The 25,616-nt window shown below is 47.0% G+C and overlaps 1 pseudogene; it reads left to right on the top strand.

Annotated features, from left to right (window-relative positions):
* The first annotated feature begins 3,717 nt into the window (after positions 1-3,717).
* LOC147245931 (exportin-1-like) lies at positions 3,718-21,713 on the top strand (annotated as a pseudogene).
* Positions 21,714-25,616: the final 3,903 nt, after the last annotated feature.

Here is a 25,616-nt window from a genome sequence, read left to right as displayed (position 1 = left end):
GGCAGAGCAGAGCCAGGCTCCAGGCTCCAGGCTCCAGGCTCCAGGCTCCAGGCTCCAGGCTCCAGGCTCCAGGCTCCAGGCTCTGGGGCGGGGGTCTGCCTTGACCGGTTGGGGTGAAAGAGAGGCAACTGACAGACAGAGGCAAATAAACAACGAGAGGGAGAGGAAGGGACAGAGACTCACATAGACAACAACAGACAATAGCAACAATAGCAGCTCACAGTGATGACATGGATCCTGAGAGGTCTGCAGAGGGTCCTCGTTTCACGGGGTTTGTCTCCTCGTCAAGATTCTGACGGATGACAGCATTGTGCTGCTTTATCGTGGCATTTTCTTGTAGTCAGGATTCTGATCGTAGTTACATTCAGAGGGTTTGGCCTCTCCTCCACTGAGATGTTGGGAAGGATGGATAGACTTTACTGTCCATCCCAACGGTGACAGAAAGGCTCAACAACACTCGACTGACACCAAACACAACCGTCTTTCACTCATGCAACCTTCAAGTTTAAGACTTTTTTGTCTATTTTGCCTTTTTAAACAAACTGCCGTTCCCTTAAGCAGCACAAAACTGACAGGATGACTATAAACATGCAGACTCATGACATCATCGGGGAACAGAGCTAAAAAACCCATTAGATTCCCTTTAGCCTGGTGCTAATATGTGCAGACAGACATTTGCTGTGCTTTGACCTTCATTCCCAGGGTTTTGTAAATCAGTGGATGCTGGGCTTTATGTTTGATTTCACAAATTCGCAGATTGCTATTGCCTATTGAACTGTACTTTAAATGATAATAATAAAACAGGAAATGTGTGATATTCATTTCATGCATATTCAAAACTCACCTGCTAGGTGTTATTGAAATAATAAGCACTAAGCTCCTTTCCTCTATAGGCCTTGCATACTGATGGTGCATGCACAGTCCGCTCTGCACAGAAACAGCTTGAATCCAGAGTCACATATCAGCTCACTAATGAGAAAACAATGGGGGGCCACAGCTCAGTCTCACGCCTTTTCTTCACACATTTCCATATACTTCTTCAGTCTCTTCCCCTCCACAAATGCTCACGCTACTCACATCACACTTGCGTCTCCTATATGGTGGGGAGTGTGTACGAGTGTGTCATCCTAGGTGGGAGGTGGGGTGAGAATTCCCAGGAGCTTCGGTCTGAGGATGGTGCAGCAGAGACTCTCCTCTATCAAAGCTTGAGGCAGGGGTTCCACACACCCGAGTAACTGATACGATTCTACGTGATAACTAAGCCACATGGCCAGCTGTGACTGCACTGACGTTCTGGGTTTGGGGAGGGAGGCTTACAAAGTCGGCGGCCCACTTTGTTCTCAGAACATTTTCAGAGCTGCTTCACACCTGCACAATTTTTGAAAATCATTTTTAGACCAGCTTTTTGTCACATGAAGGCTAAATGGTGTTCGGAGGATCAGATCTCGAGAAGCTGCTTCATTCCAAGCATGCAAGTTGAACTCAAATGTAACGTCATGATGTACGAGGTGAGAGTGCAGGTACATGCACGAGGCAGCAGGCTCAACAGACAAATTAAAAATCATTGATTTGAATGCAACTTTCAGATCAGCTCAGTTGACACTGTCTGGCAGCATCAGGACGGCGTGGGACTGTGATGTGAGAGTAATGAGGAACGGCAACGAGTGACGATCCAGGATCGCAGAGGACGCGAGAATTTAGTAGAGAATTTCAAATTTATTTAACACCGCCTGACAAAACGTCGACAGCCTGCAAACATTCGCCGTCATGCATTACATGAACTTTTCAACACACTGAGGGCTAAACGCAGAACAGTGCACAGCAGTGTGTGTGTGTGTGTGTGTTTGCATACTTCAACAGCAAAATGTTGCATGTTGCACTGCTTAAGAAAATCTACAAACTCTGTTCACCTTGGAACAGACACAACGCGTTCAGCCTCATATCACCAAGTATTGATCTGATATCTCCCTAATTTGTCAGAAGCCTAATGTCCTATGAGAACAATCAAAGCCTCCAAATTGGTGTAGCAGTGAGAAAGAGACGGCAGGCAAGGACATCCCTGAGACAGCGTAATGGAGCCGGTGCAGGAGAGAGGTGGGCGGACATCAGTGATATTAGTGTGGAGGAGGAGGAGGAGGAGGAGGAGGAGGAGGAGAATGAGGAGGAGGAGGAGGAGGAGGAGGAGGAGGAGGAGGAGGAGGAGGAGGAGAATGAGGAGGAGGAGGAGGAGGAGGAGGAGGAGGAGGCCTCAGGCCGCATCAACCTGGATTTATTAACACGCATTGATCAAGGTGTCTTTGAACATGACTTTACCCCCACGGGTCCCGTCAAGCGGCCACTAATCCCTTTGCCTCTGTGATCAGTCCAGTGTTATTGGGGGTCAGTTTGGCACCGTTGCTCAGAGCTGTTGAAGTGTCCTTGAGCAAGGCACAGGTGAGCAGGCTGACATGTGCAGCCGCCTTCAGTGAATGTGTGTGTGAGCAGGTGAGTATTGTAAGTCACTTAGTAGCATGTAGCTACAGCAGCTAGTGCGCGCAGTTCCTCAGCCGGCCCTGAGCTGACCGTGATGACCGTGTCAAAGGGGCTGGACTGACTCCGCCCCTCCAACGACTGGCCTGATCACATCTCAGTCTGAACCACAACTGTCTCTCTTTTTTGTTGAAGTTTTGTTTGTTTGTCATGTTGTGTTGCAGCGCTTTGGCGAGCCAGCCTGCCAGCAAGACGCATTAATGTGTATTATGTTGTTGAACCCTGTTGTAGTTACTTCCTGTTTCACTCTGATAGGTTTTTCTCTCCTGTGTTGTGATTTCCTGCTTTCAGTCCTGATGTTCAATCCAACCGGCCCACAATAAATACAATAATAAAGGCACCATTACATCATCAGCCTCATAGAGGTGAGTTTAAGCCGCCTCTCAGCCTCTCCCCACACTGTTACACTCCGTGATCTAGGATTGATGACATCACTGCTGCTAAATGGCGAGCGCCATTCTGGCCATAACACCACGTTGGAGGATGTCACCATGACACTGGTCCCCAGCGTTGGGTCGTCTCCACCATCAGCATCAGGCCCATTTCCAAACTCTGTCACAACCTTCTCCTCTCGCAGCGCTGGACTTCTTCAGCAGGACAGTGTATTCAAATTTTTGCAGCATCAGAAATGAAAACTGTAGACTTAGAATCAAGTGATGTCACACGTTTTGTGGGTTAATAGATTTGCTGCAATTCAAGCAGTTTGGGGAGATATGGGGGTTCCAGGGTGTCTGCAACCAAAACGTGAAATGATCCGACGGTGAGACTGTCGAATCAAAATGGCCGAGGAAGGAATAAAGTGTTTCTGTGGTGTCAGCTACACGGCTGCTCTGCTCTGTTCCATTTTATGATTAAACCTGTTTTATCATCTGCACTGTTGTTTTGAAATGCTAACGCCATGTCATGGACACCACTTTTATGGAATTTTTTTATGGTCTTGTTAGCCCATGAGTGCCCAGCACTGTTGGACTCCAACAGCAAGCAGCCCAGGAAGGCCGGCTAACCTGAGCAGCATCCACAAGCCTGGACCAGGGTGGCGTTGTTCTGGAGGGTTTAAAATGATATTTTAAGCACAAGAGGTTCTTGAAAAATTCATCAAAACCCACTGGAGAAGTCTTGAACGACATCAGTGATGAAATCAAGAGCCGAGTTGTCTGTTTGATTGTAAATCTGACCTCTGAACCAGCAATGACGGAGAAAGGCAGAGTTTACCTTTCAAAACTAAACCTTATCCTGGTAGAGTTCCTGAAGCAGGCGTGGCCGGAGCGCTGGCCCACCGCTGTGGGTGTGAGTCAGGCCAGTGAAGCTGAGTTCCCCCAAATATTCCAGCTCTGCTTGCTCGTGTTGACGCTGACACACTGGAGACTGTCCTCCACTGCCTCAACTGGAATCTGAGCACTCAGAAGCAGACATCAAGACATCTTTGAGTCCAAGCTCGTCCGTGATGTGGTCAGGTTCTTGAACCTGTTTGGCTACAGTGGCACTAAAGTGTTTCACAGAAATTCCTGCAAAGAACTGTTTACCCTCACAGTGTGCCAGCACACAAGGATCTTACCTCTGATCATCACGTGAGCGGCCTGGGCCAAAGCAAAGGATGAGGAAACTCTTAAATTCATTCAGAACTTCAGCTTGTTCCTCTGTACTTTCCAAAAAAGTACGTGGTCAGCTCATTGAGAAGAGGCCAGAGACACTTGTGAAGGCCCGCTGCTTTTATAGGCAGCGGAGGAGTCGGAGGTCCTCCAGATCTGCCTGAAATACTGGAACCACCTAGCAGCTCCTCTGATCAACAGACAGACAAGTTTCTCCATTTCCAGTAACCTGAAGCTGTCTCACATCATGGTTGAGAAGCCCCACAGCCAGGTGAACGGGACTGAGTGGTCTCAGAGAGATCTGAACACTCTGCTGGGCCATCAACGAAAAAAGATTAGCTGAGGTTCCTTGACATTGTTTTGAAGGGTCTTCCAGACTTGTCTGAGCAGCAGTTAGTGATAGCATCCAGTCTGATGTTCACTGTGGGCCTGCACCTTCACAGCCTAAGAGCCAACTGGAATTTCCTAAAGATTGTCATCTTCAAGATGTCTGAGTTCAGCGTTTCACCCACAGTGGTGTGCAGGACACAGCTTGCGACGCCTTTATCAAGGTCACAAAGAAGTTCACGCCCTTCATTGCTCAACACTGCTGCCTGATCAAGCGCTGGACAGGATGATCCAGCAGGCCACCAAGGACGTGGACATTCAGTGGGAGGAGCAGATGGTGAATCAGCTGGGCAACATCTTCAGGAATTAATGTTGGTGCCTGCAAAGTGGCACAACTTTTCTCAGATATGCTCAGCATGTGCAAGTGCGGAAGTGAAAACATCTCCTACGTCACCCAAACAAACAGGGAGTCCAAGCACCCTCCGATTACATGTGTTGTGACTCTAGGGTTATTTCCATCGGGGTCAGCTGTTCCAAAGACCCTATGGTGACAGGGAGCCTTGTGCCCCCACTGTTGGACATGGTACTTGATGACTACCAGGGGAACGTCCCAGTTGCGAGGGGAATAATTGTAAACAAGCTAGGAGTCCACATCACGGACAAAAGCAGCATGATTTCTGACACCACTGGATCACTTCATTGGACACGGTCAACAAGGACGTTGAGGAGCTCCCTGAGCAAAGGGTCCAGGTCTCCAATTGCCTACAGGCTGCCATTTCACAGTGTCAACCAGCCTTCATTTCCTTCACGCCCAACCAGCTCAAATAGATCCTCTGTTAAACCCTTTGGGCTTCCCAGAACTCAATATTTATACTGTTAATCCCGTGTGCTGTCAGCAGAGGAAGCCCTGACCCACGGCAGACTACAAGAGTCCCAGGTTAAGGTGTTTGGGTCCAGTCTGTGCTTTGTAGAGGCACCTGTGGGATTTCCTCATAATAATGAAGGAGATTTCTGACCAAAACCCATAAAACCTGCTCGTGGAGGAGAGGGAGGCAGCCCAGGAGAAGTAGCACGACCTCCAGATGCAGCCAGTGGGCCACGTCCGCAACACATCAAAGTCTTCCCAAAAACGCTTTAGGTTTATTTCTTTTTTTATTTGGTCAAAATAAACATATAAATTGAAGATGAAGACCCTCCAGATGTGCAGCTCTGTATGTGAATACCATGTCGTATTCACTCCTTTGGCTCATCTTTGGCAGTGCAAGTAGCACTTTTTTCCTATCAAATTAACTATTTGGAGAATGTCTTAGTTCAGCCTAACAGTAAATATTAGACCAGTGGTTCCCAACCTTTCCTAACCCAGGGCCCACCACCGACCCCATAAATACGGAGACCTAAAGTGTTCTCAGAGCACTGTTTTATTGAAGACTGAACATAAAGGACTGGACTGAACTGAACACAGGAGAAACATGTTGGATGCTCCAGTCACTCACACAGCATTGTTCAAATTAGCAGCACCTTCAGAAGGCTGCACCTCCACATAACCACGTAGCCTTTGCCGATCCACCATCAGTGTCTTGTCTCTATTTCTTTTCTCCCTGTTGCTCACCAGCTCTCCATCCTCACACTCCAGTTTCAGCCATCAGCATCAAATGTAAATAAGTCAAGTGCAACACAGCATTATTCTGTATATTTTTGTTTTTAATATAAGTACATTTCCTCCCCCCACAAAAATAATACTATTTTGGGAATGATTTGGTGGGCTACTTGCAATACCTGGTGGGCTGCGGTTGGAAATCCCTGCAGTGGACAAACGTTTTGGACTTACAGCCAACCACATAACCAAACGATAGCAATCAGCATGCTAGCATTTTGATGGGTGACGCTGTAGGTTCATTCCAGAACACACACGGAGCCACCAGCCTGTTCAAACACACTGAGGAGTTTTCCTGTTGTGTCACTGGTTCTGCTGTTCATTTAGTCCTGGTTAGAGCTTGTGTTCTGCAGCCCTCGGTTCTCCTGAGTTCTGCTGTTGAGCCTACTCGTTCTGTCTGGATGTTGTCCTGCTCTTGCACTTTTGTATGCCGCTCTTGTGTTCCAGTTCTGCACAGTTGGTTCAAACTATTTGTGCCCAATGACTTCATTCGTGTGATGAGGAAGAAATGCCACTGAAATGTTTTGATTTGTAAAAAATTCTAAATGTTGAATGGAGGTATAAACGTGTTCATGGATGACAGCTTCTTCTTTTCCTGTCTTCCCCTGCTGTTTTCTGCATGTGGTCTCACCTGCTGATCACATGATCATCTGATTATTGTTCACTAGCTGCAGCCAGAACACACAGGTCTTTATTCATGTGGGCTTCTCTGTTTAGGGTCTTTCTCTGCAGCTTCAGAGACGCTATTGTGTTCTTCTTATAACTGTCAATCACCTGGGCTCGCAAAGACTTCACTCATACAAGAGGTGCACAAAAGATGTGAAACAACCTTCAGGCTTTGCTTCCTGAGACTACATCCAAGGTTAAGAAATTCCTGTTGTGTGGACAAACAAATTTGTAAGAACATTTCATGAATGAGGCTCCTTGTTATTGCCGTCCTGATGTTGGGAGTCTATAGAAAGTGTTACACTGTTACTCTCTACAAGCACCTGATGCTAATAGCTCAGTCACATTCAGGTAGGAAAGTCCCACAACAATACAGAGCATTGCAGAGGTGAACACAGAGCTCGCCTTAAAGATGGACGGCAGGTTGATCGTGTCGGTATTTTCCATTAAGAGCGCAGATTACAAGGAGCTGGCACATATGTGCAAACAAAGACGTTAATTATTGGCTTTTAGCATAATTCATGGGTCAGGTTTTCCTTTGAAATAGCAGTCTTGATTTAATGACCACGGACATCCTGGCGTGATAGGAGATAGCTGCGCTTGCTCCACCATCTGCAGCTTGTCTTAATTAGGAAATCCAGGACAAAAAGAGGTCAGTCCAAGCAAGCGTGCTGACAGATAACCAGGAAGTGGCTCTAATGGCTGCTTACTTGACCTCTAACCTCTCACATCAATGCTTCAGGGTCATGTTCAAGTTTCAAGAAGAATGCATCGGTTGTTATGGAGATGAGGCGCTAACAAGGAAAGCTCGGGGTTACGACCCTCAGTCCACTAATGATGACCTCACATGGCTGCAGTATTTATCAAGCAACAATAGACATGTCAGTGTGCTTTCATATGAATATTTCAACGCTGGCCCTGTGTAAGGGATGACTGATCACCCTGTCTGAGCACTACAATGACTGGAGATAAGGTGCACACCGCAGGGAAACACACATTCACATCCAGTCACAATATTATTTATCCTCCTGGGTCACCGTCATGAATATCATCAGTTTCTAGTTGTGTATAACTCCATCTCTGCTAATCTCATGTCTGTTTCAGTTGGTTAAAGTGAGAATTTGCTGCTTGCAACTGGAGAGAAAATAAATATTCTAACTTTCATTCATTCATAATCTTAATAGTTCCGATGATGAAGCCCAGTATCATGATTCCTGGTGGATGTTCGGGAGGCTGGCGTGGACCGAAGCGCTCTCAGTCATTACAGAGGAGATTAATTCTGTCCATATGTGAACACACTATTTGGCCACATCAGTCCATTGACCCTGGCATGTCTCCCGATGCTGCGGCCCACAGTCCAGCATCTGTCTGAGACGGCCCAGTGCACAGCACAGTGCAGGAAGAAGAGCGAGAGAGAGTGTGTGTGTGTGTGTATGCGTGTGTGTGTGTGTGTGTGTGTGTGCAAGAGAGTTAGAGGGAGATAGAGAGAAAAAGAGAGCGAGAGAGAGAGAGCTGCCTCATCCCTGCAGAATGTCTGTCTGTGGTGGAGCATTCACTTTACATAATTATCCAAAATTTGACTTGTTCTGTTTGTGTGTATTATTTGTGAAGCTTGAATCCAAATAGAAATACACAACACACTAAGGTTCATAATTCTGGAAGCTGCAATTAAGAAAAAAAAGGAAAATCTCTTCTACTTTTTGTCATAATCGCTCTGCCTCTGACGGCATGAGAGCTCTGGTTGTTCACCGCCTGTGTGAAGACGCTCATGATGGGAAGCTGTTTTCCATCCACTCTTCTCTTCTTCTCTGCGCAGATGTCAACATGTAAGAATTCCTTACATCATTCCTCGCCATGTTTGTTCACCAATTTTAATCGATTGGCTGTTTAGCGTCACAAGTGAAGGCTTCCCATGCCCGTGACATTTCGTGGATTGTTGGTCCACACAGACAGCAGCTGGGTCAGCACCGATCAAGGCCACTGACCTCTATGTGCTGCATGGACCAGCAGAAAAGAGTAGAAACCAGATCACATGCAGTAACCTGCTCATGTCAAAGGTACTCGCTGCTAATTATGTTGACATTTAGTGGAACTGAGTATTTCTAACCCAACTGCTTCCTGTTTCTTTTCATGTAAATTTGGATCTATTTTGGTGTAAATCTGCAAATAACAAATAAAGCCTTGATTTCTGCAGGCACCTTCAATTAAGCATAAATGGTGGACTCACTGGTGATTGATTGATTGATTGAGTGATTGATTGATAGATTGATTTGACAATTGAGCTGTCAAGTGCCTTCTCATGACATGATTCAGGCTTTTGAGAGAGGCAGGATCTGTGAGTCTGGAGCTGCAGCACCTCAAATGACCCTCAGGATTTTCCAGCCACACAAACCAGACACTCGACTCAAGCGTCAGGGGTGTCAGGGATCGTGATGGACTGATACACACAGTCACAGCTCCAGAGACACTGGCGAGTCCCCCTCCATAGAAGCTGACGGAAGCGCTTGGACACTGACTCCTCAAGTTCTTCTGGTCAACGTCACAACACACCAGGTTTGAAGTGTTAATTATCATCAATAAATAAACATCGGGTCAGCAGGGGTGAAGCTACACAGCCAGTCTGAGTTAGCATCTTAGTCAGATCTTATAATTGACTTCGAAAGCTTTACTCCATCCATCCATCATCCGTCCATCCATCCCTCCATCATCCATCCATCCATCCCTCCATCCATCCCTCCCTCCATGTTCTCCCTCTTCTCCTGTTGAGGGTGGTGAGGGTGGAGCCTATCCCAGCAGCCTTCCCCCTGGACAGGTCACCAGTCCATGGCAGGGCCAACACATAGAGACAGACAACCATTGGCTCTCCCAGCCACGCCTACGGTCAATTTAGAGTCTGGATTAACCTGGTCCCTCTTGATGTCTTTGGACTGTGGAGGAAGCTGGAGTACCAGAGAGAACCCAGCAGGAACAGGGAGAACGCAAGCTTTAGTCAGTTAGTTAATTATATTAGAAACAACACTGCTGCAAACAGACATTTGCGGTATTTACCTTCTTTTCCAATGTATTGATACTTTTTCTCATTGAAATTAATTAAAGTAAGTTTTATTTTTCATTCCACTTGAAGACGTTGGTGAATACATTCCATGAAAAGGGGTATCAATTTGGTACAGTGCATCCCTCTACACATGGTTCTTGTGTGGGTCAGAATGTTTCCATGGCAACAGCTCCTTAACTAGCTGGAGCCGCAGGCCTCTACAGCCACCAGCTCACCTGTAATGTAAGCACCTGTCATTCAGGTTTCCCCTTTGACTTCTACCATAAGATAAGAAGGATAAGAACTCTTCTTTTTTAAGAAAATGATGAAAACCTGGATCAGGTATTAATTCACCTCTCTCTCTTAATTCGGATGGGAACGTATTGCAGCCCCATTAATAAACGCAAACCAGAGAAAGAGAAACTCAGGAGAGAAAGAGGAGGAGGGGGGCAGATTGTGAGGAGAATAAAATTTCCATGGCTGATCTGCAGGAGCAGTTGTCGAGAGGTTAAGGTGAAGGCCAATCCAGCTGTAAGAGGGGCCAGGATTAAAGTCTTTGAGATATGGATCCAGGGGCTCTCTGGCTCTCAGTACCAAGGCTTAAGTATCATATCCATGGACAGACGGATCAATACCTCTTGCCTTTCTTTCCCTCAATCTTCAAGGAGAATTTTTGGCAGCGGTTTCATGGGGTCCTCTCCACATGCCTCTAATGACACAGTGGGAGCTATTGTTTAGGCCGTGGGGCTTCAATCCCTGCTCTTGAAGGGTTGCTGGAGAGGTTGTAAGGAGAGTTTTTAAGTCTTGGGTTGTTATATGGAACATGCTGATAGAACCCAGGTGAGGAGGTTCCGGCCAGCTCGCACAAACCACCACAAATACGGAACCATGGCGAGATATCAATGAAACAAAATTCATTTTATTTAACAAGGAATCATTTTAAGTCGACAGAAGTGTCAAAAATCTCAATCTAATAAAAAAGGAAAAATAGTACATGCAGATGATACTAAATATTCTTCAGCGGGTGGATGGTGCCCTGGGGGTCCAGCGGCCAGTTGACTTGTGACCTTATTGACCTCTCAGGTCCAGTCAGCCAGGGACTGGCAACACTGCAAGACACTACTTCCTCCTGTTTTAGTTTAAAAGAATGAATGTGATTACTGTCTTTTTAGTGTGCTTGTTCTAGGGTCAGGGTCAGGTTAGGGTCAGGTTAGGGTCAGGTTAGGGTCAGGTTAGCCCCAAGAAAGAAGGACAGAAACGGTTGTTTTGGCCATGACCAGCAGACCTGCTGCGTCTCAGGCTTTAGTCAGCACTGTACAACTGCTTGGAGTAACTTTGAGTCTAACTATAGGAGGTTGAACCTCAACATTATTATAAATTCGGATTCAGATAAAGAGCTCGTCCATGAAATGTTCCTGTTCTTACACACCAGAGGAGTTTTGAATTTCTCCTTTTAGTCTCAAAGGTACAAGACTTGTTGGAGGCATCCGTTTCCATGGCTTTGTTCCTCTGACAGTGCTCACGCAGCAGGACAAGCTGGGATGTGACAGCATTCATAGCTTTGAAATTCCACACATTTCTTTGCTTTCTCAGGACCTGCAATTGCACCACTTACACTAAATGCGAGGACACATGATTTCATTCCTCTGTCTTTGAACGCTTCAATTTTAAAGCTCTGGTGCATCTTTTTCTTCCTCTTTGATTCTGCTTCCAGGACCGTTGCCTCTAGTGGACGCCTGGCCTTGTTTCGTATGTTTGGGTGTCAGTTATGCTAATTTATGATTGTTTCCCAGCTATGAGAGTTTTGGGGGGATTCTCACTCCATCACACCATAGCTCCACCTCACACAAAAAGTACAACAACTTATGGCTATTGTATGACAATGTTCCCACATCTGAGGCCCATTTATTCTGGGTGACTGTAAATTCAGTAAACGTGGGACCCTCATGTACTCGCCAGATGAAGATGCCATCGCTAAGCTCATAACAGCTGATGTATCTCTGGGGTCCGGCCAGCCTCAGTGAGCCCGGCCCAAAGCTGTTGCTAACTTCAGGGTGGCACATCTTCACTTCGGGCAACAGCCAGCAAAGACAGGACGCAGGTTTGAGTCATGAGTAGGGTCAAGCTATCGATTCATGACAACATCATCGCTGACGGATCCTTCGCCGTTCAGTGTCAGAATGGAGCAGCGCTGCTCTCAAACTCTGCAGATGCTGCAGGACTCCTAGCCTGCAGGTCTGCTACTGCACTGAGCGACTAATCCAGACTTCTTTATTTAAGAAGCAGCAGCACAGCCAGCATGTCAGAGAGGAAGAAGCTGGACTCTAGTAGCGTCCCCGGTCAGGGACAAGCTTTGAATTTAAACCTTGATTCGTTCATTTCCACGTTGTGCTCATGCTCATGATCAGAGAAGCAGAAACATGTCCGAACAAGTTTTAATGGGTCGACTGTGACATTTCTGCTTATTACTGGACAAAATACTGTGAAGCACCTGATCCATAACGGCTGTGTCTTGAGATTTGTCTGATATTTGTGTCTCATGAATCCTTCTGGGTCTTTTCATCTCTGCCGTGATCTCTGCATTGAGAACGAATGTGATGCTAAAATAACTCCTCATTACCAACATTTTTGTCACTTGTTACTCTGGCTCTGCTAATTATCACATATACTGTAAAAGGGTATTTGATGGCTGTGGGTATGTTGCTCCTGAGCCTCGCTGCTCTCGTCTCTGGCAGCTACGCTAACAGCCGGTGTCTGTGGGTCTCAGCTGGCTGACGCACCACAGAGAGGAGAAGAGTTTCTCTCGACGGCTCTGCCTCTGGAGATGATGGACAATAAGACCACTTCCCAAAAATGTGCTAAGTTCCTTTAAATTGATGTGCAGTACGTATGCATGAGAACAATTCCAAATGTTTTCCCTTTTTACAGTTACTGTTATTAAAGCGAAGATGAAGAGTTATATAACTCTACATTACAGCAGATTCCTGTTCAGCAGCACAAAGAAGATAAACACATTCCAAAATAACAGCACAAACAACAATGACAACAACGACACAACCAAGGCAGCAGGACAGACGTGACAACGTTTCTGTGACTTGCAGGGATCTCAGGCGTGTCCTCATCATCCAGTGGCGTGTTTCACATGTGCAGGCGGAAGATTGGACTCTGTAACGTTGTATCTTCATCCAGATTGTATTCATCGAGAGAATACTGGTGCTGCGTCAGACTTCTTTGGTGGTTTGGTTTGTCAGGAACACACAGAGGAACGGACCTGGTTGGGATCCGTGGGATTTCTCTCTCTTCTGCTTTTAGTTTCCAACTGATAAAGACGTGGAAATTTCGCCACCTGCGCCACTTGTCTCTCACCCATCAGCTGATCTCTCCCTCTGTCTCTCTGTTCAAACACCAGACATCATCCAAAACAGGCTTATATTAATTCAGGATGGTGTAAATTGCTTGAATATTAATACGTCTGAGTGGATGAGCCGATCAACATAATCTACAACAACAAATAAAAGTGTTTCATCTCTGCAGGTCAGAGTGACAAACTCGTGTGTGCTGCTTATAACAGACACAAACTCTCACAGGTGAATTCACAGATTAAAAATGTGGTAAACAGAAGTATTGCACTGTATGTTTGTTTGACCTCAGCGTGAGGAAGAGAGATCTGATCACAGGAGACGCACGTGGCCGGGTCACATGGGGATGGCGCCTGCAGGACCAGAGTGCTGCTCTCTTTTGCAGGAGTGTCACATTCATATCTGGAGGCTTCTCAGTGGAACAACGGGCCAGATTGATCCTGCTAGTCCTGGGAATTGAACCCTCCATTCCCAAGCTTGCGTCTCTGACCAGTGAGTGTTTTGGACAGTTACGCACAAAGCTAAACATCTCGGAGGGATGCTGATTCACACTCTGCAACATAAACAGTGTTAGTGGTAACAGTATGAGACTGACACACTCGCACCAGCCAGCACTGTCGTGGCTGGGGGAGGTTTGGTATCGATAAAGTGCATCAGCCCAGAAAACACACATACAAAAGGTCCGGGGGATGAATTTCAGCCAGAACCTTGTGTAATGCCACAGGCCTCCTATGATCTGTGAAGCTGACATGAGTGAAAAGGATCGATGCGCCCTTGGTTCCATCTGAAGCCCGTGGCCCGGAAACAACAGGGATGGAGACCCCAATGTGAGGCCTGAGGAAGGTCATCGTGGCGGACACACATCATAGCCAAGAGTCTGATGAAGCTCCTGTCAGGTGTCATCTACACCAGGACGTGCAAGAAGAGACCGTCAGGATAATTTCATCATCGCAATCACAGGACCTCTGAGTTCAGGCCTGTAGCTGAGACTTTCACTGGAAAAACTCTGAATTTCCTGTGCGATACTTTCTCACACACACGAGCAGAAGCCTCATGAGAGCAGGGACCTTCTCATGTTCTCTTGTATAAACAGCCAGTCAGACTCTGGCTCCCATATAGAGGTGGATTACAGCGATCCAAGCAGTAAGCTCAGAGCTCGCTGTGCCATGCACGCCTTCCCTACAGCATGGTTTACACTGCTGCCGGCACGCCACTCTAAATCCACTCTTTGGGGCACGCTGATGGTGAAAACATGACACCCACCCTTTAGAACTCCCATTAAGTCCCCTTTTCACCAGTTCCAATTTTCCAGAGGGTCAGCATTCAAATTTGATTTCATGCTCTGCCCTGGCAAAGCTTGCTGGCAGCGGCTGTAAAGGACTCTGGGATGAGGGAGCGATTATCCGACAGTGGAGAAAGCCAAGTTAGGCTGACCTAACTGAAACCAAACGACCTCCCTGGGCAGCTCGCAGACAGTGATTAAAGCTCAGTCTTGGCCTGAGTGTGTTCACTTGAAAAAAAACAAAGGCAACTTTCAAATAAATCAACACCCAGCGCTGCTGATGGAGTCAGCAGAGATGAATTCGGTCCACAGCCGAGTCAGAGAGCCATGAAAACAGCTGCTTTAAATGGATGCAATTAGAACAGGCTCTTTCTGCCACAATGCTTTCATTACTGTGTCAGTCTGAATTTTCAAAGATGGCCGCCAAGGGATTACTGCTGACACATTCCTATAAACTGTAAAAGATGCGTTGGGCTTTTTAGGGTTTTGCCAGTCTTGGCCTGGCAGCCAGCACCGAGGACGGCAGTGCCAGGAAAGAGATATGGCTGAGCCAGAGTTGGGGCTCGGTGCCAGATGAGCCAAAACGGGAAGTCAACCTGCAGCAAGTGAATGTGTGTGTTGAAGTGTGCGCATCGTGTGTGTCACTTTCAAGAAACAAATAAGTGGAGAGATGATTGAACATGAATGATCCAACTTCAAAATACATTTGATATGGCTGTGATCAAATGGCTGTGTCACACACTCACCTCCCACTGAGCCGTCTCTCTCTAAATAACCCATCTGCCTTTAATTCATCACACTCATCTCATAATTTCATCCGTACAAAACTGTGGAGAAGGCCAACATAACTGTGCAAAACTGTTATTTCCCTCGTGAAACCTTGAGTCACATTCTCTCCATAAATGGCTGGAAATAAATCACATTTGATAAGAGGACCGGTTGGTTTTTTCCAGTTTCCAGATGAGAGTAAAACATCGGTGACTCTGAACTGTAGTTTAGAGCTGAGTAGGGAGGTAGTCAGGCTTTGAACAGCCTCCCAGACACGGAGAGTGCTGGCTATGTTTAGCCATTTAAATCAGATCCTGATTTGGACGGCCTGAACAGTGATGCCGGCGAGAAATTAAAGCATTATAAGACCTGTAACTCCTGCTTTGGTATTTGGCAAGACGCTGCGTGTGATGTGGTTTCCCAGTAAGAAAACAAGAGAGGCAATATGAAAACAATTGGTCCGACTGTTTGCGGCGGCATAACTGAGAGCAGCCGCTCTCCGAGGCTCTGCTTCAGAGGCGGTAGTGGTACTGCAGTAATAGATATGTAGATATACAGTAGACAGTAGTGATGGCTGTGTTTCAGCAGCCATTGATCCTGAAGGATTTTGTCGATAACGTGGAAATTTGACGGAAGGCATCACACAAGTGTGCGTTTGATTTTAAGTCGTAAGTTCGTGGCTTCTGTGTCTGACAGCTGTCAGCAGCCAGCACTGTGATGCAAGAGGCAGAAAAGACAAACTTACAAGATAACATGCAGAAAATTATAACCACCAACTCTAAATTGCTCTGTCGTGCAGCGGTCAGGCGCTGATCAGCTGGCACCTGCTGGTGGTGCTGCTGCTGTGGTGGGCTCTGTAGTCCTCTGGTGTGTGTGTGTGGGGGGGGGGGCAGACTGGGCAGTTTGCTGCCGTAAGCTAACGTGTTGCTCTGCTGTGGGGTTAATGTGAGCTTTGGATCTGTAATCCATGTTGGTAATTGTGTTGATGGGTCCTCTGCAGCAGAGGCGTCAACTCTGGAGATCTGCCATTCTGCGGTTGGAGGCTTAAATGTTCCTGTTTAGTCATTTTAATAATGTTGATGTTGTGTGGAACAACGCTCAGAACACCCCCAACCACCCACCCCCCTTTCAGAGTGTATTAATTTTGTTCTGACAGACCCATGTCACTCACTTTGACTCTAGTTTGATCATCAAAAGCTGTATTTAAATGCTACAGTGCTACCTGTTGCTAGCAGGATGCTACATCAACAAGTGCCTCTGGACATTAGGCCAGTGAATCGTTACTGGAAATGAAATGTGCCATAATAAGTTAGTGGCGGGTCAGTGGGGTGCTGCCCCTCCGGGCCTGGAGACGATCATCGGCGTAGTCCCAGTCTAACCTGGTTCAGAGGGTAGAGGAGGGTTTCTGCTGGTTTTTTCTCTCCCCGTTTCTTTCCTTGAAAAGTGGAGGAGAATCACGGTTTGGACTGTGTGGAAAAACAAAGTTGTTGCCGTGTGGCATCCAATCCTGTGTCATTAGAAGTAAGAGTGGGTCCTCTGGTCTGGATCCTTTGTCCAAGCCACCAACCACAGCTATTCCCCTGGTCTGCCTGCAACGTTTAAACATTTGTGTTCTCTTCACTTTTGCGGTGGGACCAGTTGCTCTTCAGAGAGAGGAAGACATGTGACTCAAGGAATGATAAATGATGAAATGACAGATGTTCTGCTAAAGAGCATTGAAGTCAGATTTTGTTCTTTCTGTGGCTTCACATGACCTTGTTTAGAGAGACTTTGTGTCAGTTGTCCTGGGACAGATCCTGGTGGAACTGAGCTGCAGGAGCTCGACCAGCAGAGGCTGGGACGTGCTGACACCTCCAGGTGCTGACAAGGCCAAACTGAACATGCTGCTACACACACATACCCTCACACGTCTGTATGTGCAAACCCTGTGTGTGTGTGGACCTAAATTGATGCATCTCTACTCATTTGTGCCATAATCCATGCACACACACACATTCTTGCACTTCAGCATATAAAGAAATAAGAGAGAAGTTCAGCGATTTGTGCGTGAAGTCCTAGCGTCTCCCTGGTTCTGCTTTGTCTTGAGCAACATGTAGTTTTGGATCCGTCTGATGGAGGGTTTGGTTTTGGCTGCTTGTTCTTATTCTTCCCTGTGTAGATACTCACTTGCTCTGTATGGCGATGGATCTTTGCGTACTTCCTGTCCCTGTGTGCTGTTCCGAGTGCGACAGAGACCACAGATGGACATCAGGCTTCAGCTGTTATCTGACATCTCCACATCTGATGCGCTGTCACCATGGTAAATAAGAATTCAGGTTTCTGCATGACTATTTTTACATTTTTAATAACCATCGTTGATATTTCAGCCTTCTGTTTGATGATCAGAAAATCAGCACGCGGTCGGTGGAACCTGCAGCCTGGGGGTCAGGTTCTAGCGCTGTGGCTACTTTTGTTAGATAACAGCGTGTGCGGTGCATCAGGCTGCAGGCGCTGCTTGTCATTTACCTGCGAACCGATAATTCAGGATCAGGATGTTCATCAGTGACCCATCTGAGGGATGAGAGTTGTTTCCTCATACTGGTGTCTGGTTCGCCCCCCATGCACACACACAACCGCCCAGCTGGCTGCTCCTGCTCTGCACTGCTACCAATGAGAACAATCCTCGTCATCTTATGGCTCCTGTGTTTCAAACGTAGTCAGGATCAACCTGTGCTGGTCAGGTGAGTCACTCTCCAGGAAGTGGCGCTACAGAGGAAACGGCTCCTCCTGACTTTCCAGATGTTGTTGGACCATATTGGTCATCTTACCGTGAAACATCATTTCACCGGAGTTGCAAAACTCATCAGTGAAACTGAGACGGGTTTGCTGACATCCTTTCTGTTGAAGCTGTCACGTGATAAGCTCCTTCTCTCAGCCATCACCTCTGAGACGTGAACGCGCTGGTGGGATATTTGGCGGCGGTGACCCGTTCCCTTATGAAACTCAGTTAAATTTTTGATTCCTCTCCAGTCAAAGAAACAATTCCATTTGACCACAGTTTCTTAAAACAAGAGGGCCCTTTCCAGGGCAAATGAAGAGTTGGCTGTGAAGATCATGGATCCTGGCCTACATTCCAGTGCTTTTTTTTCAGGAAAATGACATGAAGGAGAGCGTTAGTGTCTTGAATCCACTGAAATAATAAGCTGACCAAACCGCCCCCGTTTCGCGGTACCTTTGAGCTCCAGCCAGCCATCTGAATCCACTCATCCCCAAATGAGCAGCTTATTTTTCAAAATGTCTCTCATTTGGGTTAACTCTGCATCCTGCCTGGAGACGGGGGGGACGCAGAGTAGCAGTGTCATCTTAGAGCATGTCAGATTATCCTGTCTGGCTCAGAAAACCTGAGATAGGTCAGATTTTCCTTGGTGGAAGGTATGTGGTGGGAAAACGGGCAGGGAGCATCTCTGAGGGACCTCTGAATCCACACTGTGCTTTAAAGAGAAGATGAGAGTGATTTTGTTGTCACTGCAGGGCAAAGTCAGAGCTAAGATACAGGGAGTTTGCTGTGAAGGTAAGAGAGCGTGTTTCTGGACTGAACAACCACAGTGATTTGCAGATGACAAAAGGCTGGATGTTTGTGGATTCACCCATCATTACAACGAAGACACCGTCAGACAGCCACACCTTTCCAATCTCTTTTTAGGCGACAGGAGAGTTGGTTTGCTTCGGTCCGAACAGCTCAGTGAGTTGTTACAACTCCTCTGTGTTTACTGTTTTCTGTTTCCTTTGTCTGACAGAAGATCGTTAAAAAGTGAGGCAAAATGCAAAAAGCCAGATGAGAATGTTCACTCCTGGTTGATTGAATGCGTATACATATATGTATATATGTATATATATGTACACACACACACACACACACACACCTGGCTTTGTGTGTGTGTACATCATCTGGCCAGACAAAGGCACCATCCATCAGCGTTCAACAGGCGCGGCGTCCTTCTGAGGAAGCAAATGAAGCTGAGAGACAATCACATAATCAATGCCATTTATTCAATTACACACGATTGTCCCTGTGGCCTTGGCCGTCGAGTAGAGACTCAACACAGACGCACTCAAGATCAAATTGATCCTGTGGCCTTCCATTTCACCATGGAAAAACATAGTGAAAACTTCGTGGTAGAAGTACATCCAGTACACAGGGACTCTATCTTCTTACACTTTGAAGAACTTTAATCTTCCGAGAGCTGAAGGCACCTGGTTTGAAAACTTCTGTGTGAACTTTTTTATAATTAGGTCGATGGTTGTCCACCTGGGGTCAGCAGACAAGGTCATGTGATCGTTTCTGGGGTTTGACGAATCACCATGAGGGAAGCAAACAAACTAATCCTCTTTGTTTTCCCTTCATTTCACCACAATATAATTTTACTTGGCTTGTAGTTAGTTGAGTGTGTGATTCAAAGTCTATCTGCACTTGACAACTAGACGAATGCATTTATGTATGAGTCTAAAGCAGTACTGTTGTATTTGTACATGAGAACAGGGCTAGTTACCTCAGTAATATGTCATATGATTGGTAATATCAGGCCAGCCTGGTTGAGCAGTGGTCCTCCCTGTGGCCCCCAGCAAGAAGGTTGTGGGTGGAGCCCCGGCTGCAGCACGGGGTCTTTCTGGGTGAGTCTCCATGTTCTCCCTGTTCCTGCTGGGTTCTCTCTGGTACTCCAGCTTCCTCCACAGTCCAAAGACATCAAGAGGGACCAGGTTAATCCAGACTCTAAATTGACCGTAGGCGTGACTGGGAGAGCCAATGGTTGTCTGTCTCTATGTGTTGGCCCTGCCATGGACTGGTGACCTGTCCAGGGGGAAGGCTGCTGGGATAGGCTCCACCCCCACCACCCTCAACAGGGGAAGAGGGAGAACATGGAGGGATGATGGAGGGATGGATGGATGGAGGGAGGGATGATGGATGATAAATGGATGATGGATGGATTCTTAATATTTCCTTTAATTATTGTTATTCAACAAACCTCCAACATTCAGGCCTCAGAGGGGTGGGTGTACCTGTCAGGGGTCCAACAAACCCAGAGGTTGTAGTTTGACGACTGTTTCCACCCAGCACCATGAATCATCCTATTTTCTTTTCTAATTAGATCCAGTATTTCCCTGTGAGTACGAGCGTCCTGATTTCTCCAACATCTCATAGCTGCTAACTTCCTTTCCTCTTGACAACTGACCATTAGCTCAAGAATCATGTCTGTCACATCGCCGGCCTTTCCAGCAGCAAGTCTGACAGCTGGCTCCATAAATCCAGCGGCAGGTCTTGGAAATGCTGGCTGTCACTGGTAGATGAAGCCTTCACTCGCACCGGCTGGCCTCTCAGGAACCTCTGGTATTCTCGTGGAGCTCTTCAATGCCCTGAAGTGCAGCAGAGACTTTCAGATGTGGAGGTATCCCTCATTTGCACGAGCTGCTTGACATTTCCTAAAGGTTGGTGAAGAAGCCGACTGGCAAGACAAACTGGTCTGCGGAAGATGCTGTGATTCTCGCAGAGCCCCTCCATCATGTGACTCTGCACCAGGGTCACGATCTGGGAACTCTCAGGGGAATCTGCTTGCTCCAAACTCTTCAAACTCACTCACGCTTTTGCATATTTAAAAGCAGCAATAACATTTTCTCTTTCCTACAACTACCAGCAACGAGCTGCATCAGCAGGAGCGGCTCGGCTGTGGTGCCTCACAGAGGCAGCGTGTGCAGGACACCAGCGCTCACACCCTCGCCAGCCTGCAGCCATGGCTGACCACCACCGCTCACTCTGGCTTTCTGCTGAACACTCACACCTTTGCTTGCTTTCTGATCGTTCACTCGTCTGTCACTGATGTTTGTTCCTCCTCAGTGTAAAACAACCACCGAGTCTTTGAAAGTGTTACTATCATGAATATATGATCTGATGCAGCAGAGAAACACTGTGAGTCGATTCTTTCTTGTACTTCAAACCTGTTCCTGTAGTTCAGAGATCAGTGTAGTACAGAAGTACAGTGTGAAAAATACCTGTGAAGTACAACAACCAGAGGAAGTACTGGAGGAGTAGCATGGCGCCTCAGCAGATGGTCTAGGCATCCATGTGACGAAGGTCGTGATGACGCTGCGCACGTGTCACGACCTTTGTTAGCCTGCGTAGCAGTGGTGCTCATAACTGCTTATTCACTGCTTACAGATGCTACATTCCCACAAACGCACCGCTCACCTCGTCGCTACAGTGGTGCCTTAACGGAGGCGTCAGTGCTTTCTAAACAAATGCTGCTGTAGTCAGGATCTTTATGACTCTAAGCGCTGGGGCTGATGGGAAATGTGGTCTTCATTCCAGAGAAACACTCCTGCTTTTGTCCCCCAGACAACCAAACTATTCATGCTTCATGTGTGCGGCCACAAGCGACTCATCAAGCCTCAGGAAATGACAAGCAGCGCCAGTGTCGGAGGAGCAGCACGCCAGCTTCTTTATACCATGCAGAGTGGCAACTATGCAGCATAAACATATTTTTATATCTTAAATAGTTGCCTAAGTCATATTTGTTTCCAAGTTTTTCAGAAAACAGACAAAACATCAGAAGGAGTTGTTTTAGGCCAAAAAAATGGTCAAAAATGACTTGGGGAACTATTTTGAGAAGGCGGGATGTGGAAAGACGCTGCTCGCGGCCTCAGTGCTTCGTTTGTGCTGAGGGAGATTTTATTTCCTCCTTAAACAAACTCGTAATTGACTGTCATGATGTTTCTGCCTGGAGAGAAACTTGTCTCGAGGTTGTTCGTCCTGATTGTTCTGGGGTTACAAACTTCTAACATTGCAACTGTGAGTAAAGAGCTGGTATCAATAAAATATTGAATGCTAAATCTTACAGGAAGGAAGAAGATTACTACTCACTCGTTTTGTCTGAGGGTGTCACAGTCACTCAGCATGTTCACCCACTCACAAACTCAAGGTCATTGACCTGAGGCTTCATGATTGACAGCTGGAGGGAACAGCAAAGATGAACTGAGGGATGAGTGACTTCGCTTTGAGGACACTCTGGATGGGATGAACATGTTTGTTTGGGATGAAGCTGACTTCTGTCAGAGGAAGCAGGACGTGTTTGGAACGGCAGGTTGGGGCTGTAGTTGTGGTTCCTGCACTACCGAACGCTGAAGATGGAGAGTCACTTGGACCAATCAGAGACGGGGATCATCTCCTTGCACGTTGAAAACAACTTCTGCTGCAGCGACGCTAGAACCGCCCACGGGTGTCGCTCCAGAGACCGAGGAGCTTCATCGCCGGATCTTCTGAGAGAACAACCTGATGAAACTCCGTGTCCCCCGGTGCTGTCTGTCTGCTGAAAGGACATGGGGTCGCCCCCCTGCACCCCCACCCTTCACTCCCAGCAGGTGCTTATCCCCTTTGACTTAAGTGCATGAGTCAAGTGGCTGACATTAGAATAACAAAGGCAGACGGCGGCAGATTGGAGATGGCCAGGCTTTCTCAGGTGCTGCGGCGGCTAAATCCTGCTGATACAGCAGGGAGATTAGAAGAGTCAAAAGTGATCATGGGTAATTGGTTATCTCACCTCCAGCACCTCGCGGGCCTTATCCCCTCCTAAGCCTCCTGATACTCTTAAGTGGACGGCTGCTTTGGTGGAGCTGCATAGAGAGGGAGGCCAAAAGTTTTGGAGGCTTTGATAGGTTCATTTGAGAAGTGCAAAGAGTTGTGGCTTGAAGGCATGATGAAAGAGAAAGGATACAGCTATTGCAGCTACAACACACACACGCACGCACACGCACACGCACGCACACACACACACACACACGCACACATCTTGATCCACTCCAGGGCTCTATGTTAGTTTTCATTATCAGCTCTCCCTCTTCACCTAATTGAGCACAATACACATCGAGCTGCTCTCGCCGTTCCACAGCGAGAGCAGCTGAATACATCATTAACTGTGATTTCCTACACAAACAGTCCTGGGTAAACAGCGTGGAGGGAGACGCCGGCGCGCTCCCACGCTCTCCAACTATAGGCAGAGTTTTATCTGGGCCTCTCTCGCCCATCAATTTGAAAAACTTCCCCAAAGCCTCTTTAATTGTAATCCCGAAGACACAGAGAAGATGATCAGAATTATCTGTTATCGTGGCGCTCTAATGAAAGGAGTGTTTTCCATCTAATTTAATCAATATTAGAATATATGCCAATTAGCTACATTATCTTAGTTTGCGTTTGAAAATCAGGACCCTGCTCATTTATCGGGGCTTCATCTTACAAATGTGATAACAATGGCTGATTTTTGATTTGGACACTGAGAAATAAGACGAGAGGGTGGCGTCCTAATTACACCCCATTCAAAGTCTTGATGATGTGAAATTAATTAAAAACTTTTTTCTTTCCCTGGTCAAGATTAGAAACATGACGTTTGGAGTATTTAATCAAAAGTACATTTTGCAATTAATTAAGAACTCATTTGCATATGTGTATGTAAATTTGAGGGATGGGATTTCAATCACGCGTCTGAGGCGGATCTCATCAGGACTTGTTTGTATTCCGTGTCATGGTTTCACCTCTCAGCAGCAGCAGGAAGGCTGGCTGGATCCGGTCCTGCTCGGATCTTTGCACTTCACCCTCAGCCTTCTCCAGCCTCACGTCGGCACCGTGTACCGGATCCTTTCATAGTTCTCCAGCTCTTTTTACCGGCGGGACGTGAAGCGTGCCTGCCATCTTGAGAGGGACGGGTCTCTGCCACCCGGCCGGTTCCAGGCTCCCCCCCAGCTCTGTTCTGGTGCTCCGCGCGGGGAACCGGAGAATCAATTAAAGGCTCCCATGGCAGAGAGACAGCAAAGCTCTCAGTGCTCAGGTTAATGGTGAGTTATTGTACGAGAATGACTCCATGAGCTTTGTTTAATTTGCCCTCCCTCCTCTGCCGCTCCTCGCTGTGGTTAATAGCTATTTTAAGAGCAATATGATGTATGACTCGGGGCTCTCTCGGGGGAAACCCGGGGGCTCCGGCACTGAATCCATTTAAGACGCCATGGCGATTCCGCGGTCACACTCGGCCGTGTTCAAACAGCGCTCACACAGGCCCGCGCAGCCCCCCACCTCTGAATTTAATGAGATATTAATCATTCAAAGTTTAATGTAAATTCCAGTAATCCCGGCCAAATATTGAGTGGAAGGCTGGGGGAGGGCAGCAGGGCGTCGCCGGGGGTCGGGTCCAGACAGGTTAGACCGACAGGGCGATGAATACATGAATATTAAAGCTGCATTATGACATCTTTCTAAAGCTGTGACAAGCATGGAGAAACCCTCATGTTACTGCACATGGTGACTGACACGCAGTAGCACTTCCTCCTGTGTGGCCACGCCTACTCACGGCGGTGGGCAGGTACCATAAACCACTGCATCACCTTCACCAGGTTAGCCTTCGCCTGTTGTGTGATTGTGTTGTTTTGTGTGTCTGTGCCAGTGTATTGAATCTGAGTGGATCAGCCCAGCACACCACCGCAGATGAACATGAGCTCCTGCTAAATCCCTGCAACCAACAGGGAGGCTGTGCTCAGTGTTGGAGGGCCTTTAACCAGCAGTGGTTCTGTTCGAATGGGCCTGTCTGTACCAGTCTCTGCTTGATTCTACAGAACCAGCCAACATGGTCCCCCCAGCCTGGGGACCTCTGTCACATTCTAGCGTTCCACCCGGGACAGCGTGACGCTCCCTCAGTCGTGGCGGAGGGCTCTGTCCTTCGGCTCCGTCTTGACTTTCAAGCTGTTAAAAAAGGACATTTTATACTGAAATTGTTGAATTTATTGTCTTGTTTCTTTTGGGATCATCAGATTGGAGCAGGAACCAGTTTTGCTGCTGGACTGACGAAGCCGTCCTGGTTCCAGAACCTGCGTTCTCTCAGTCACTCTCTCCTATCAGCCACTCAGTGCCACATTCACACTTCTGTAAAACCCTCAGCAGCAGGATCGCACATGACACCGGTGTTACGGCCGCGTGGGTTCCTCCACCCAGGTTCTGCTGGATCGGGATTTTGGACTTTGTTTTGCAAGTTGCTTGTGTTTTTAATTTAAATACTTTGGTCTGGATTTTGTGTTTTGATTATAATAAAAGCCTGAGGGCAGGAAGTCAAAAAAACTAAATCCTGGAAGAACTTGACCACTAACAAGTGTCATCATCTTGGTAATATATCGGTAGTAACAACAGTCACCTGGGCAATCTTAATAAATTGTAAAGCTGAGAATTTGTGAAATAAATCATGACACATCATGAAAAGATGTTTTGTCTTCATCTTACAGTTTATTGATTCCAGCTGACCGTCGAAGGCTTGAATATGAATATTGAATACAAACCAGTAGAACTCCTTCCACTAGGAGCAGCACGGTGGGCGGAGAAAATAACAATTCTGGATATTTGATC

The sequence above is a fragment of the Aulostomus chinensis genome, chromosome 17, assembly GCF_037954235.1.
Source record: "Aulostomus chinensis isolate RoL2024-O1b breed Wild chromosome 17, RoL_Achi_v1.0, whole genome shotgun sequence".
NCBI classification, from domain to species: Eukaryota; Metazoa; Chordata; class Actinopteri; order Syngnathiformes; family Aulostomidae; genus Aulostomus; species Aulostomus chinensis.
The sequence above is the reverse complement of the archived record's forward strand: the minus strand, read 5'-3'. Positions and strand labels throughout refer to the sequence as shown.